The following is a 12768-nucleotide window of genomic DNA, read 5'->3' as shown; positions in this document are numbered from 1 at the left end:
ATTTCAATGGCATTTTGGTTAACTTGATTTTTAACATCTATTACTTCTTTAGTAAGTCCCTGTATGGCTTTCTCGAGGGATTGAAGCGCTCCCCAGATTGTAGAAAGAGATTTCTGCTGTAGGTTGAATTATAAACTTTAGCTTAGGAGATTCCTGATTTCCAGTTCCACCTCCTCCACACAATGCTGCGCCAGCACCATTTCCCAGGCCTGCCAGATCAAGCCTCGCAGCAAAGTCCAGACCCTTTCCTCCATTTCCCCCTCGGGGCTGTACCTTCGTCCGCTGCTCCACGGTGGTGAATCCTTCAGGGGTTATACTCTGCCCAGTCACTCCTTCCCCGACCTGAGTTTCCTCCAGTGGGGCGGTGGCTCCCAACTGCCTCTGTGAATCGTCCCGTCCTTGGGGGACTGGTCGCACCGGTGATCCGGGACTTAAAGATGTTTCACTCAGAGGGGACGGCTCTCACTCCATAGCCTGCCCCTCAGCGACTAAATCTCCCGGCGTCAGTGGTGGAATCGGCAGGAGGAAGCTTCCTATTCAGGGCTGAGATGATTCAAGTGGTGTAGAGATACTCTCTGTACCCCGTACCCAGGCTTTCCTTTTGGTATGTGGCATATTTGAAATCAAAAGCAGGAAATATCGGGAGCTTTCTTCCAGCGCATCTGTTCAGGGCGCCATCTTAAAAAGCTCAGAATTCAATACTTCTACGAGGCCTGGGTCCAGATTACAAGAGGTCAATTAAGTATAAGATAGAATGGTTATCACCTCAACTTCCTTACCCAACCTCAAATGTCTCTCTCAACCCTACCTCCTCTCAACCTATCCCTATTCCACCTGGCACTGGAAGCTTCCAAACTGCTTACATGGAATGCTATCTGGTAACTAACCAATTCCCAAACCAGCCATGGATATTACTCCCAATATTTCCTCATCCCCAAAATAGAAAATATAAGGCAACTTAAACACTTACCATAATTTTAAGAAATTGACTTAATAGTGCCCATAGCTTTAAGAAACTAACATAATGCTGCCATATAGTAACACACAGTTTCATAATGTCCAGCTATCACTAGCCCCACTATATATCGCACGCTTAAATTATAAAGAGAGATATAATCATTTCTCCCAGGACAAGCAGGATGGTAGTCCTCACATACGTCATCAGGCGGAGCCCTATTACGGAACACTTTTGTCAAAGTTTCTAGAAACTCCCTGTGTCCACAGGGGTCTCCCTTCCATCTTTTTTTTCCGTGCTGCAGTTTGCCTTGCGTTTAGGAGCTCTGTGAGATTTTTCTCACAACTTTCCCTCACGGAAACACTTGAAGTTTTACTTCACAAATAATTTCCCTACACGAGTCTCCCTTTGCGTACATTTCATCGACGCTTGGTGAGTACTATGCTGTGTTCTCTGGTCGGTTCCTGTCACCTCACTATCTGTTTCCCTGGGTTACCAACCAAATTGCGGCCCTCTTTTCTCCCTATGTCTATTACCCTCTGTCCACCCTACGATGCCACGAGTATCCTTGCTGCGATCTTCCATCGGGTCTATCGGGGCTAGAGGGATTGGGACGTTCACGGTTCCCGTTGCTGCCAGGGCCGCCGTCTATGCTGTCCATGCTCCCGTCAACACTGTCGATGCCTTCGGTGCCACCATCGATGCCCTCGACTAAAGAAAATGCTCCATATTTCTGGTTCTCAACCAGAGCCCCATTTAATCCTTGGGTGACAAACAACGCCAGGAGCAGTAGAAGCACGGTGACCGCCCATCAGCAATGCCATCTGGGACAGCAAGGGCATCTTCCTTGGTGCTGGAGAATGACCGGGCCGAGCACTGAGGGAAACAGTCGCCGGCACCAACGTGGTTACGCTTTCGGTGCCCTCACTGATACCGCACCGGCATCAATGACCATTGAGCCAGTTGTGAAGCGGGCCCAGGTACAAGAGTCTCCATGCTCCGAGGCACCAAGGCGTTCCCCACCGATACCGGTGCCGGGTACTGAGCTACCACATATTCATGTGGAAGTGCCAGTAACGCCTAGCCTGTCTCCCCTGTAGCTGCGCTACCTTTACCAGCTTCCAGGGAGGAGCTGGACATCCTCGTCAGTCAGGCTGTCCTTGATGCCTTCCAGAATCTACTAACACCGGAGCCATCGATATTTGCCTCATTGTGGCACCTACCAACTACAGCCTAAGTCATCGATGCCGACTAGTCCTTATGAGCCTCCATGGACCCCTATACCTATCCCAGGATCGTCTAAGGGCGATGGACACTCTAATCCTGCTTCAGCACCAATCCCATCAAGACCTAAGTAAAGGATGTGTCTGAAACCATCCCTTTCGACCTGGTCACTAAAAAGGACCAGAGGTTTTTGGGAGGGTCTAGGTCGTAATATCTTCCAAGAACCATATTGGTGTCACTTATTGCTATTTACCAACTATATTTGACACAACACCAAGGGAACCTCTCTGCCATCCACATGAAATTCGAGCAACATGTGATTGCTTCGAATCGTCCTCCCATTGCCAGCAACAGGACTTTGTACTAGATGGTAACCTGGCTAATGGCCCCTGATTTACGGCCTGAAGTCCAAGATAAACTAGCTGATTTGCCATGCACCACAGATAATCTCTTCATGCACAAGGTCCAGCAGACAGTGGCTCAATTGCAAGACTACCGAGAGACCCTGCGACAGGTCTCTACGTTTCTTGCACAGCAAAGAGGGATGCTAGAAGGACCTTTTACCACTCATACTCCCGCGTGAGACCAACTGATACCCAGATCACACCAGCTCTGCCAGTTGGGCAGGCTCCTGGATTTTTCAACCTTGCCAGACAACAGAACAGCCATCCCAATGAGGACCAGGGCTCGGGATACCGTTCCCTGGATGCAACAAGATAGAAGATTTTAATCCCGCTATTTCCTACTTTCAAAGAAAACAGGCGACCTCCGCCCATCCTGGACCTCAGAAATCTCAACAAATTTCTTCAGAAAGTAAAGTTCAGAATGGTGTCTCTCAGCCATGCTTTCCTTACTACTACAAGGGGGTTGCCTCTATTCTCTGGACTTTCTATACTCTTCATAGTGAGTCGTCAACATTTTCAATATCACGTTCTGCCATTTGAACTATCTTCGACAACTTGTGTATTTCACCAAATGCCTAGCAGTGACTGCTGCTCATCTACAAAGAACATCAGCATTCACGCATTTCCTTACCTGGATGACTGCCTAATAAGGAGTCAATCCAAACAAGGAGCTCTAAATTCTCTGAGACTCACTATAAATCTACAAAATTTGGCTGGGACTTCTGATCAACTACCATAAATCCCATATGGAGCAGATCTGGGCACTACAGTCACAACGGCCTTCCTGCCCAACAACCGCGCAGACATCCTATCAAATTGTCCACATCTCTGCGCGCATGCAACATAGCCTCAGCCCATCAGTTCTTCCATTGTTGGGCCACATGGTTTCACGATCCCCGTCACTCATATAGCCAGACTAACCATGAGAAAAACTCAGTGGATTTTAAAGTTTCAGTGGCTCTAAGCCGTTCAACCGCCTTCGACCCTGATCTATATCACCGATCCAGTAACCAAATCCTCAGATGATCTTGGCCACGGTTGCAACCAATTTGGGTTGAAGAGCTCGTAACAAGACCCTCCAGACCCAAAATTCGTTGACTCCGCTCCATGAAAAGTCTCAGATCAACTTCCTGGAGCTTCGAACCATGCTTTATGCCCCTTATGCTTTCAAACACTGCCTTTCACACAAAACTTTGTGAATACAGACAGACAGCATAGTGGCAATGTGGTACTCGAACAAACTGGGACGCACAGGCTCTTATCTGCTCTGTCAGGTAGCTGTGCAGTTCTGGGCCTGGGCCCTTGCACACTCCATGCATCTCCAGGCCACTCATCTAACAGGCATGCCGAACATACTAACAGACCATCTCAATCGATGTCTCCATCCCCACAAGTGGTCTCTGAATCCATGTGTAGCGAGCAAAATCTTCTAGTGCTGAGGTCAATCAACCATTGACCTCTTGCGTCCGAATCAGTACCCGGCACCGGTATCGGTGGGGAACGCCTTGGTGCCTCGAAGTATGGAGACTCTTCATTGCCAATAGCACCCCAATTATGGTGTCTGCTGCACGAGTTGTCTACTATTGGCCTATTGTAATATGAGTGAGCCCTGTAGCTTGCTAATCACCCATAGGTGAGGACTACCATCCTGCTTGTCCTGGGAGAAAGCAGAGTTGCTTATCTGTAACAGGTGTTCTCCCAGACAGCAGGCTGTAGTCCTCACAAAACCCACCCGCTTCCCCGCGGAGTTGGGTCTGCTTACGTTTATTTTTTCGCTCGCTCTTTTTGCTACAAACGAGGCTGAAGGGAGACCCCTGTGGGCACAGGGATCATGGCATGCTGGGCATGCTCAGTGTGCCAGTCAAAGTTTCTAGAAACTTTGACAAAAGTGTTCCGTAAAAGGGCTCCGCCTGATAATGTCGCCCATATGTGAGGAGAACATCCTGCTGTCCTGGGAGAACACCTGTTACAGGTAAGCAACTCTGCTTTACCATTGATCAGAACACAGTAATCTATTTGAATATATATATTTTTTAATTTTATTAAGCAAGTAAAACACATTTTACTCATTAATAATTGCAAAAAGTCAATACTTGGCTTCTTGTGCAATCCCTAGAATGGACTCATGAAAAGAAGCGAGCAGATCCTGCAATAGCCCATTTAGTCACAAAAATCCTGATGCCGGTATTTTGGCAAATATTGCTTCCCTCAGGGTTTACTTCATAACATATGCCCAATGTACCTGTGAAGTTAAAACAATGTCCATCAACATCTTCATATATGTATATAAAAATGTTGATGGATATTGTCTATTATGATGCATTGAGATATCAACTGCTAAGTCTTATCAGTGTTTCATAATTTGCAGATTTATTAGAAAGACGAATGCTAGGAAAATGCATTATGGAGTGGAATGACAATTTAGGTTTGTTAGAAATGGACACTGTGTTAATGTCAAAATACACACACAGCTGAATTCTAGCTGCCAATGAGAAGAAGCTAATAAAAGTAAAATATGAGAACTCAAACACCCAGCATAACTTTTAAGAAATTGATTCAGTGGTATATACTTTATATACATATGTAAAATAATGTCCATCAACATCTTTATACATGCATATAATGTATTTTCCTAGATTTTGTGTCTTGGTTAAATCTGCATGTCATGAAATATTTTTATGTAGCAGTTGATGTATCAATGCATCGTAACAGACATCTATATTTTATTTAACAGCTTTTCTATACCGACATTAGTAGGCACATCATATCGGTTTACATCAAATAAAAGGTGGAAGATACAATAAATAGGGAGAGGGGCGGGGGACAAAGTATATCTATATAAGTATATAAAGATATTGATACAATACTTGTTTTAACAGCATAAGTACATTGAGCATATGTTATGGAGTAAACCCTGAGGGATGCAATATTTATTTATTTAACATTTTTTATATACTGACAGCCGTTTGCACATCGTATCGGTGTACATATAACTCAGAACTAATAGGCGGTGCCTTTACATGGAACAAGAACTAAAAAATTAAAAGTAAAACAGATATTACAAGGGACAAATTGAATACATTAATAATAACGTACAAAATATTTACAAGAGTCATCAGTCCAAAGGACAAAGGTTTTCATACATCAAGAGGAGGGGGAGTAGGCTTGTTGGAAAAAGTAGTGTTTTTAGTTTCTTTTTGAATTTTGGGGTGGATGTTTCTGTGCGGAGATCTGATGGGAGGGAGTTCCAAAGAGTGGGGGCAGCGAGGGAGAAAGCTCTATTCATTGTATAGTTCAGCTTGTAGGGCTTGATAGAAGGGGAGCGGAGAGTTCCTTGGAGGGCAGGCCGTGTAGATCTAGTGGAGGAGCGAGGAAGGATGGGGGGGGGGAGAGCCAATTGAAGTTTTCATTAGTGATACTTTTATGAATAAGGGATAGAGTTTTGAACAGGAAACGTGATTTTCCAAAGTGCCAGTATCAGGATTTTTCCCTGTACGTACCAGGATCATTCCAGACGGTGGGTTATGTCCCCCGTCCAGCAGATGGAGTCAGAACAAAAAATTCCCAGGGGAGGTCCCTTATAGCCACGCCTCCCCTGGCTCAATCCTCAGTATAGTTCTGACTCCAGCAGATGTTGAGCAGGGGACACTGCGGTCCCCAGCATTTAACCTTAGGGTTTTTCTACTTTACTAATTTATTTTCTGTGAGGGATCAAGTTGCTTACTACTAAATTTATTTTAACTATTTAGTTTTAGAAAAAGCAATTCCTTTTTTGTTTTCTCTGAGAACAATAATTTTCTTGCTGACAGGCTGTGTTTCTGTCTTATTTTTCTTTCTTTCCTTCCTCTTCCCTTTTTTATTACAGGGTTGGAGGTAAGTGTTTAATTTTGGTTTTAGGATGTCGTTTTAAGGGAAAAGAAAGAACTACTACGGGCTTTTAGGGAGGGAGGGAGCACATCGGTGGTGCCGATCCCTCCCCTTTGCCCGAAGCCGCTTGTACCCGCCCCACCCTTGAGGTGGACGGCAGTTCGAAGTTTTTTCTTCCCGACCCGCGGCCCCGCGACGTAATATTCCCCGGGGCCGCCTGCCGTCGAGAGGTCACATTCCTCGACGGTTTTCTCGGGTCGGTGGGTGGGTGGGTAACCGGGCCGGACCGTCAGTCTCTCTGTACAGTTTGACTGCCCCTCCTCCTCCCTCTTGTCAGGTCTCAATTTCTTACTACGGTAAGCATTTTTACCTGCTTCGACTGAAAATATTTCTGTCATGATGTCTTCAGAAGGGGAAGACAGCCCTCCTACGAGGGAGGTCGAGCGCCTTCAGGACCATGGGGAACGAAAAAGACACGCTCCGTTTCCGTCGTCCGCGGCAACGGCGGCCATTTTGTCCTCAGCTACAAACTATGGTTTCTCTGAGGAGAATACAGACGCTCAATTTTCCACTACCCTGCCTATCTCTGCTGCCGGAGTTCAGCCTGCTTCTCTGCCTGGGACATCTTCTCATGATTTTTTCTCTCCTGAGTTTGTAGTTCTAATGCACAGAGCATTTGTATGCAGCAGAGACAGCTTTCTGGGGGGAGGGGGTCCTCCTCCAGCTAAGCTGCCTTGTACGATACCTTCCCTGGGAACTTTCTTTCCCCAAGGTGATGCCTCTCCTCCGAAGGGACGCTCAGGAATTTCTGGGGGTTCCCTGCCCACTCCAGCAGCTCCGCAGCCAGTAGGGGGTGGAGATCCCTCTCTGGATCCACTCTCTGATGATCCTTCCCTGGTGGCTCATGTCGAGGGAGATGATCCCAGGGTTCTCAGAATTTTTCAAGCCGGAGAACTAGAGGAACTTATACCACACATCCTACAGGAGATGGATATTGACCCTCCTCCGGACCCAGTGGCTCCAGATCCTAATATTAAGAAGGGGGATCCTCTTTTAGCAGGTCTTCGTCCACTAGCAAAGGCTTTTCCTACACATCATTCTATCCTACAGCTAATTTCCAGGGAATGGGACACTCCTGAGGCTAACCTTAGGGTTGGTAGAGCAATGGACAAATTATATCCCTTGCCAGCGGATTTTTTGGAACTTCTTAAGGTCCCTGCTGTGGATTTGGCTGTTTCTGCTGTGACTAAACACACCACCATTCCTGTTACTGGCGGAACAGCATTGAAAGATATTCAGGATAGGAAATTGGAAGTCTTCCTGAAGAGAGTTTTTGAGGTTTCAGCTCTAGGTATGCGAGCTGCTATTTGTAGTTCGTTAGCACAGCGGGCAGGACTCCGATGGGTGCAACAGCTGCTTACTTCACAAGCTCTTCCAGATTCTGAGGCTCAACAGGCTGAAAGATTGGAGGCAGTGGTAGCTTATGGAGCTGATGCTCTCTATGACCTTATCAGGGTTCAAGCTAGAGCCATGGTTGCAGCGGTGTCGGCACGCCGCCTCCTTTGGTTAAGGAATTGGTCTGCGGATGCTTCATCCAAGACGCGTCTTGGGTCTCTTCCCTTTAAGGGCAAGTACCTGTTTGGTGAGGACCTGGATCAGATTATTAAATCCCTTAATGAGAATACAGTTCACAAGTTACCAGAGGATCGGCCACGCTCAAACAGGTTTTTTAATGCTAACAGAGGCCGATATCGTAATCAACGCAGAGGGCGTCCCACCAGACAACAACCACCTCGACCTCCTACATCTCGTTCTCACACTTGGAATCGGTCCTTTCGAGGCCGTCGACCCGGTAAGGACGGTCAAGGTGCGGGCACCTCGGCTAAATCGTCTCAATGATGCCAGGCGGACCCACGAGTCGATTCCCCGGCTGGGGGGTCGACTTGCGCTCTTCTACAAGGCGTGGGTCCAAATAACTTCAGACCAATGGGTTCTAAGTATTCTAAGACATGGCTACGCGTTAGACTTTGTACGCGCTCCACCAAACAGATTCCTGTTCTCACCTTGCGGGTCTCTTCTCAAGCGCCAGGCAGTTCGACAAACCTTAAATCGTCTACTTGCCTTGGGGGCTATTGTGCCGGTGCCGGTCTCCGAACTGGGACGGGGTCACTATTCCATTTATTTCATAGTGCCCAAGAAGGAAGGTACGTTTCGTCCAATCTTGGATCTCAAAACAGTCAACAACTCCCTCCGCGTCCCTCGATTTCGCATGGAGACGCTGCGTTCGGTCTTGGCAGCTGTACATCCAGGAGAATTCTTGGCCTCCTTGGATCTGACGGAGGCATACCTACATATTCCGATTCTTCCTTCCCATCAATGGTATCTTCGCTTCAAGATTTTAGATCAGCACTTTCAGTTCCGGGCTTTACCTTTTGGCCTAGCCACGGCACCTCGAGTTTTCACAAAGATAATGATCGTAGTTGCAGCGGCGCTCAGGAGGGAAGGAATTCTGGTACACCCTTACCTGGACGATTGGCTCATCAGGGCGAAATCACAGTCACAGGGAATTCAGGCGGTCGACAGAGTAATTCAGCTCCTCCAGTCTCTGGGGTGGATAGTCAATTTTACAAAAAGCAAGCTTCAACCTTCTCAGACTTTGAACTTTCTGGGTGCCCACTTCGACACAAGTACTGCCATGGTGTTCCTCACCCAAGAGAGGGCGCAGGCTCTGCGAGAGCAGATCATCCGGTTCTTGGCTCTCGAGTTCCCGAGGGCGTGGGACTATCTTCAGGTGCTAGGAACCATGGCCTCCACCATCGACCTAGTGCCATGGGCGTTTGCTCATCTACGACCACTTCAGAGAGCATTGCTTTCCCGTTGGAAGCCAGTGTCTCGGGAATACCAGGTGATCCTTCCAATTCCAGACTTTGCAAGACGCAGTCTTGTGTGGTGGATGGACCCCTTGAATCTAGCTCAAGGTGTTTCCCTGCATTCTCCAGACTGGATCATAGTGACCACAGACGCCAGTCTCTCGGGCTGGGGTGCGGTCTGTCAGGACAGTGCGATACAGGGAAAGTGGTCGAAGGAACAATCGTCTTGGCCCATAAACCGTTTAGAGGCCAGAGCAGCTCGTCTTGCCCTACGGGGTTTCCTACACCTTCTACGTCTCAGAGCGGTTCGAGTACTATCGGACAACGCTACCACGGTTGCGTACATCAACCGTCAGGGAGGCACCAGGAGTCGGTTGGTATCATTAGAGATCGACCGACTAATGGATTGGGCGGAGCGTCATCTTCTCCGTCTAGCAGCCTCTCATATAGCAGGCGTCGAAAACGTACAGGCAGATTTTCTCAGCCGACAGCACCTGGATCCGGGAGAATGGGAACTCTCGGAGGAAGCGATGTCTCTGATCATCGAACGCTGGGGAGTTCCTCGCCTGGACCTCATGGCAACGGCCAGGAATGCAAAGGCAGCTCGCTTCTTCAGCCGAAGAAGGGAGCACGGTGCAGAAGGAGTCGATGCACTGGTACTTCCTTGGCCTCGACAGTCCCTTCTGTATGTCTTTCCACCGTGGCCTCTGGTGGGAAAGGTCATTCGAAGAATAGAAGCTCATCAGGGTCCAGTGATTCTCATGGCACCGGAATGGCCTCGACGCCCGTGGTTCGCGGATCTCCTCCAGTTGGCGATGGAGAATCCTCTTCGACTGGGGCACCTCCCGCGATTACTACGCCAGGGTCCAATATTTTTTCCAGAGGCAGATCGCTTCTGTCTTGCGGCCTGGCTTTTGAGAGGCGCAAGTTAAGACATTGTGGTTATTCTGAACCAGTTATTTCCACTATGTTACGGGCACGAAAGACTTCCACGTCGGTTACCTATGTCCGGGTATGGAAAGTCTTTGAAGAATGGTGTGTCTCCAAGCACATTCAGGCTCCACAGGCTTCAGTGGTACAGATTCTTTCCTTCTTGCAGGCGGGATTGGATCTCGGGCTAGCCTATAATTCTCTCCGGGTTCAGGTGTCGGCTTTGGGGGCTTTTCTACAGGGGACAGACGGCAGTCTTCTGTCTTCTCATCCGGATATTCTGCGCTTCCTCAGAGGGGTCAAGCACTTGAAGCCTCCAATCCGATCACCTTGTCCTTCTTGGAACTTGAACCTGGTGCTTCGAGCTCTTTGCTCCTCTCCTTTTGAACCTTTGCGTTCGGCTACCCTTAAGGATGTCACTCTTAAGACAGTTTTCCTGGTGGCAATTAGTTCTGCACGACGAATTTCGGAGTTACAGGCTCTCTCCTGCCGAGAGCCATATCTTCGTTTTTCGTCTGATGGGGTTTCCTTGCGTACTGTTCCTTCCTTCTTGCCTAAGGTGGTCTCCAGTTTCCATCTCAATCAGTCGGTGGATCTTCCTTCCTTTTCTTCCTCAGAATCGGCTGACCTTCGCAAGTTGGATGTAAAACGAGTCCTATTGCACTATCTGGAGATAACCAATGAGTTCCGGCTCTCAGATCATTTATTTGTTCTTTGGTCGGGACCTCGGAAGGGATGTATGGCTTCGAAACAGTCCATTGCTCGCTGGTTAAAGGGAGCGATCATAGCGGCATATCTTGGAGTAGGTAAGTCTCCACCGTTGGTGATTAAGGCTCACTCTCTACGAGGTCAAGCGACCTCCTGGGCTGAGAGTTCTTCTGTACCAATTCAGGAAATCTGTAGAGCGGCCACTTGGAAGTCAATTCACACTTTTACCAGACATTATCGTCTGGACGTCCGAGCTTCCTCTCTCGGACAACTGGGAGACAGGGTTCTTCGGGCAGGGCTGTCCGCGGCCCACCCATGATGGGAAAGCTTTGGTACATCCCACCGTCTGGAATGATCCTGGTACGTACAGGGAAAAGAAAATTATTCCTTACCTGCTAATTTTCGTTCCTGTAGTACCATGGATCATTCCAGACACCCTCCCTTATTTTGGGGGTTTCGTGTTATTGGGGTCATCCCTGCTTACCTGTCTCTAGTTTCAGTCTTTTTCTGTACTTCTGGTACTTCAGACTGTTCTTTCATCACAATACTGTTTGCAAGTTTTACAATTTTCGGTTTTTTGGTTACAAACTAGTTTCCAATTATTAGCCAGTTGGTTTTTTGTTTGGTTCACTTGATCCCTCTGTTTTTATTATCTCTTCTCTATTTGCTTTGATAGTCTGTTACTGAGGATTGAGCCAGGGGAGGCGTGGCTATAAGGGACCTCCCCTGGGAATTTTTTGTTCTGACTCCATCTGCTGGACGGGGGACATAACCCACCGTCTGGAATGATCCATGGTACTACAGGAACGAAAATTAGCAGGTAAGGAATAATTTTCTTTTGTGGCTAAATATGGTCTACTGCATGATCTTACATTCTTCAACACTGTGAAATCATTTGGAGTAGAGTACAGTTTTGGGTTATTGCCAATTGGAGTGTGCAGTCATCACCTGCTTGCTTTTCTTTGAGTACATTCCATGGATTGCCCAAGTTAATATTGAATTTTTGCAATTACCAATGAGTAAAAATGTTTACCTGCTTAATTTTTTTTCTAAAAATTATTCTGATGGCCTACTGTATTCTGACCAATGGTAAATCATTAAATTTCTTTACACCTTAATCCCGCGAGTGACAGCTGGACTTTGAGATGTGTGTTACTATATGATACCATTGAGTCAAAGTTATGGTGGGTGTTTGAGTTGCCTTATATTCTGTTTTTGTTAGCTGCTTCTCATTGACAGCTGGAATAAAACAGTATATGTATTAATGCAGTGTCTGCCTATGTCTAACAAATCTAGACATCTTTTTAATGTCTGCTTCTCATGAAATATTAATAGACTTTTAGCAGTTGATATCTCAATATATTGTATTAGGTGTAACTTTTACTAGAGATATACAGTATTGTGTGGAGTGTTATTGTCCTTTTGTTTCTTAATTTTCTATCAGGCTGAAACAGAACGGTGCGCTCAGCCGAGCACACATTTTAGCCCCTGTTTGGCCGCTCATTTTAGACGCACTATTATTATCCATATACTGTAAGGGGTAATAGTGCATGAAAAAACTGCTTTTCTGTACACCCTCCGACTTAATATCATAGCGATATTAAGCTGGAGGTCCCAAAAATTAAAAAAAAACTTCCCCTCAAAAAAATATGCCCACCAAGTCAGCGAGTTCGAAAACGGATGCTCAATTTTGCCAGCATCTGTTTTCCAAACCCGTGGCTGTCAGCGGGTTCGAGAACAGACGCCGGTTAAATTAAGCATCGGTTGTCGGACCTGCTGACAGCCGCTGCTTCCGCTAATAAGGAGGCGT

The 12768-nt window shown here is 47.0% G+C and overlaps 1 protein-coding gene across 3 annotated transcripts in view; it reads left to right on the top strand.

Moving 5' to 3' along the window:
• Nucleotides 1–12768, top strand: part of UNC13B (unc-13 homolog B) — a 1232326-nt gene that overhangs the window by 23325 nt on the left and 1196233 nt on the right. The window lies entirely within an intron of this gene.

This window comes from Rhinatrema bivittatum, chromosome 1 (assembly GCF_901001135.1).
Source record: "Rhinatrema bivittatum chromosome 1, aRhiBiv1.1, whole genome shotgun sequence".
Taxonomy (NCBI): domain Eukaryota; kingdom Metazoa; phylum Chordata; class Amphibia; order Gymnophiona; family Rhinatrematidae; genus Rhinatrema; species Rhinatrema bivittatum.
The sequence above is the reverse complement of the archived record's forward strand: the minus strand, read 5'-3'. Positions and strand labels throughout refer to the sequence as shown.